The 4,378-nt window shown below is 38.3% G+C and overlaps 1 protein-coding gene and 1 long non-coding RNA gene across 2 annotated transcripts in view; one reads left to right on the plus strand and one right to left on the minus strand.

Moving 5' to 3' along the window:
- Nucleotides 1-853, plus strand: part of LOC122178647 — a 2,580-nt gene extending 1,727 nt beyond the window's left edge. Inside the window, exon 3 of the long non-coding RNA XR_006178411.1 lies at nucleotides 516-853. This is a non-coding gene — a long non-coding RNA (uncharacterized LOC122178647). The remainder of the gene's footprint in view (nucleotides 1-515) is intronic.
- Nucleotides 1-3,211, minus strand: part of ZNF521 (zinc finger protein 521) — a 236,265-nt gene extending 233,054 nt beyond the window's left edge. The window contains exon 1 of the mRNA XM_042868903.1: nucleotides 3,146-3,211. The gene's annotated coding sequence lies outside the window, so the exon portion shown is untranslated. The remainder of the gene's footprint in view (nucleotides 1-3,145) is intronic.
- Between the last annotated feature and the right edge of the window lie 1,167 nt (nucleotides 3,212-4,378).

Consider the following 4,378-nt stretch of genomic DNA (forward strand, 5'->3'; position numbering starts at 1 on the left):
CCTGCTCAACCCACTCTGCCACCCACCCTGCAGAGTGAAGCCGGCAGCACATACTATTCATACAATATTTTCAGACCACCTCAGCTCCCTTTCTCAGTCTCTCTGCAGAAGAACCATGCAACAGTTTAAGTTGGCAAAGCAATGTTGCAGCTGCAGAGGATGCACAATGCTTAGCAGAGGTGACCTGTGACGTGGGCTCTGCTAAGTTTCACATCTGAAGCAGTACAGGTAGCAACACGAGGCTTGCAGACACTACTGACATATGATGCTTGTGAGTTTGTTTAAGAAATCACACTCAAACTTCTGATAGAGCTCTGCCTTCCTTCCCTGCTGCTGTGAGTGGATGCTCTGACACAGAACTGCTAGGCAGGAGTTGTGTAAATATGGCTGTACAATCTTTATTTCTTTGTTTTTGAGAAGACTGGTTTAGAACAGTGGTAAAGGAACACAACTGTCTTAAATTAATCATTTTCCTAAGTTGAAAAATACCCTTCTTTTCCCATAATTATTTTCAGTTCAAGAATTCAAAAATTCAGCTGCAGTGAAGTTTAATCCATCTCTATAAACGCACAAGAATGGAAAAACACACAGCTTTTCAGAGGCTTCCAGCAATACCCAGAAATATGTGTATAAATTTCCAAACAGCAAATTTAAAAAGCCCGCAGAGAAAAGAGGTAAAAAATCCTGAATTAAAACTCTCTGTTTGTTATTGGTGCATGAGTTATGCAGTATCAGATGTCACTCACTTTCCCTTGCCCCAGAACAACAGCATGGACAAGGGGGAAATATTGGGTACTCAGTGAAAATGGGTGTGATGCAGTTCCAGAGCAGTCTCAGGATTGGAGTCTCTTTACAATGAATAAAATGATTTCTGTCTTTGTATTTTTCAAATGTTCCAACACCACAAAATCTTGCCACAGTAGATTAAACAGAAAAAAAAAAATAGTTTCTGAAATACAATCTAAAAAAAAAAAAAAAAATTGCAGGAGAAATATTCATTCCTAGTCCAATAAATCCCTAATTTTAAATGTCAGCTGCAAAGCATAAATCCTTTTAATAGATTTCAAACTGTGGTGACAAAGTTGTAATTGAAGGATCCAGCCCACTCAAAAGAACTGAATGCCGTTGCTCTGCATTAGCCACCCTTCTGGTTTAATTTCTGTTTTTTCCAGGGGTTTTGTTTTGCTTTGCTTTGTTTTGGGTTTGGGTTTTGTTTTTTGGGGGGGATTTTTTTTTTTTTTTTTTGGTCCTTGTTTGTTTGTTTGTTTTTGCTGCAGCATTTTAATTTCCTCTCTTTTAGGAATTTTCTGTTGCATTCCTGAGCCTGGTTCTGGAATACTTTCATCTCAGATTGAGCGGAATCTTGTTTCTGTACCTCAGTAGTTGTCTGAAGTGCAAAATCGACTTGATCATAACTTTCTGTGGGGTTTACTGCAGGGTAGTCTGCAAATAAAGACCCTGAAGTCATGTGAAATAGGAGCCTTGACCTCAAGACACAATAAAGTTGGCTGGTTTGGTTGTGGCTCAAAAGGTCACTTTTTGGGGGCTGTTTTAAACTAATTATTACCTTTGATTTTAACTTAACATTTGTTTAAAAAAAAAAAAAAAAGAGAGGGAGAGAGAGAGAAAAGAAGAAAAAAAAAACGAAAGAAAAGGAAATGAAAAGAAAAGGAAAAAACCCTCCGTTACTACTATTTAAACAGTTTGACTGGCATGTATATCACATTATGGACTTATGAAAATACAAGGTTTCTGCCTGAGGAGCTTATAGTGTAAAATAGACAGAAAGCGCTGTGAATAATAAAAGCAGACAGAGCAGAGATTTGTATGTATATGTGGGAAGAGTGGGAAGGTGCATAGAGACATATGCAGAGCTGAGAAATATACTACCACTTGACACTGATTATGATACTTTTCTTTCTTGCTGTATTTCCATGTATGGTAATAGCTTTGTTTTTCTCTATTTGCTTGTTTTTCAATGAGATATTCCATCACAGAAGTTCATCTTCTGCTTTCTTTTTTTTTTGTTCTAGGTTCTAGGAGAATGGGTAACACACATACATCTTTATTTTTTCACTCAGCCATAACATATAACACAGAAATCCCTCCCCAAAATGTTATATATGCTTCCCTTGGCAGGTTTTCCCAAGTAATCCACAGTGACTCATACTGCAAAGTACAATTCACAGTTAACAGAAAATAAAAATGCGCTTGAAATTTTGGACTTCTGACACTACCATCCCCTAACAAATGCCATCTTTAGGTTTGTTGCTTTTCGCTTTGTTGCTTTATATATATATATATATATATATATATATATATATAATGTTCATAAACAGACAAACAAAAAAGACATTTGGAGTCAACCTCTTTTTCCTTACGCTCAGCTGCATTAGACGATTGAAAACAGAAAAAGAAGAAAAAGAGAGCTAAACAGCTCTTTAACAAAGGATGAACACTACATAGGCTTCATTCTTTTTAGGTGTTGAAAGTGAGACGCTGTCAGAAATAGGAGTATCAGAAAAGGTGACGGAACAAGCCGAGAAATTACAGTGCAGTCAATCAGCCAGACCAGATGGTATTCATCCGAGAGTTCTGACAGAATCAAGGACCGGCACAAGTGAGTGCTAACAAAAATATGTAATTTATCATTAAAAACAGCTACCGTACCAGAGGGCTGGAGAATGGCCAAGGTTGTACCCATCTCTTAGAAAGGTGCTAATGATGATCCTGGGAATTATAAACCAGTGACTCTTACTTCAGTACTAGGAAACTATTCAGAGAATCGCTGCACATAACATGCCGAGACACACAGATAGCAAGGGAAAGCTGTAGTGCTCCTGCTGAAATTCTCTCAGCCCTCTTAGAACTACAGGAAAGAGTTAATGAACTAGTCAATAAAGTAGAACCAGAAGACACAATTTATTTAGTGTTTCCAAAAGCTTATAGTAAAATCTCTCTGAAGAAAAACCACAGCAGCTCTAGAATTAAAATCCAGTTGTGCTGAAAAACTGACTAGAGGATGGAAAACTATATATACACATCAGGCTGCTTTGAATCGTGCCCCTTGAAAGCATTTTATAAATGCTAGCAGATGCCCGCTGCTTCTAAATGAGCTGGTTGTACCTGAGCTTAAGGAGCTTACCTGGAATTGAAGGGACAGCTGTGGCAGAACCAGGGCTTCGGCTCCGGAGCAGCAGGTTCCAGAGTTGTGCACGGTTCCCCAAGCTGCAGAGGGATCAGCAGTCATGCAAGCAGAGAGGTTAACTCCGAATTGCCCCTGGGATCAATAGTAGCAATAAGGATGGGTTTGTCCAATGTGTTCATTAACCACCTTAAACATCTTCCAGAATGAGGATGGTAACATTTGTTTTCACTGCTACAGCCACAGCTTGCTTGCTGGTGTTCAGACCCAGCGCCCATTGATCTAAACAGGAAAATTCATGACAGCACTTGGCCATTTATTGAGTTAACTGAATTTCGGAAAAACCTAAAGAAATTCCAGAGTAAGACAGAGAACTAAGATAGAATGGCAACATGGTGGCAAGCAAAATTAAACAGATAATGCCGAGGAGTTTGCGCGGAAAAATATTGTCAAGAACTGATGGCAATTAATTAGCCCGGGAAAATCTAAGCATCATTCACTGAAAAAAGCCATCCAGCGTATTGCAGTAGCTTAGAAAACATACAAAAGCAGATGAGACACTCAGATACATTAAAAACCAAAAAGATGGCTAAACATAAAATATTACAGCATGATTTCATGAGTAAAAGTTGCATTTCTGGACATCCTGCCGTATTTTTGTCACTGTGTTATAGCAAAGCGAGGAAACACAGAGAAATGCAGTAAACATGATTAATGAGACAGGAGATGGGACCAAGTTAGAAAGTAGACTTAGAAGAAATCATTTAATTTAGAAGCACGAAGAGGATGAGGAGTTTTAGGACCACATAAAATTTCAGTTGATGCAGAAGAGCTCGGATGTTCCTGTCTGTTCTGCTTCATTTCAGAAAAAATAAGCAGGAAACATAAATGAATATATGGAGGTGTTTTTCTTTTTTTTTTTTTTTTTTTTTTTTTTTTTTTTCTCACTGGAATATATAGCTGAGTTGTGGAATTTATTTTTGCTACAGAAGATTGAGGAAAACAGCTTTGGGGGCTGTTATTATGCTTTAATAGGAAGAAAAGGAGGAAAGAAGAGATTAGAAAAGAGAAACAAAAGCTAAGAGAGGAGGAAGAGTAACTCTACCATGTCTCCCCATCCCCATAGACCCTGTGGCTGTCACTTCACACAGTGGCTTGTGGAGGAAGATCCAAGAAACCCATGACCCAAACCATCCTATGCAACGTGTTTTCCCCTCTAAAACAATTTCTTTA

Source organism: Lagopus leucura, unplaced genomic scaffold (assembly GCF_019238085.1).
Source record: "Lagopus leucura isolate 7727_CA_CO unplaced genomic scaffold, USGS_WTPT01 Super-Scaffold_100002, whole genome shotgun sequence".
NCBI lineage: Eukaryota > Metazoa > Chordata > Aves > Galliformes > Phasianidae > Lagopus > Lagopus leucura.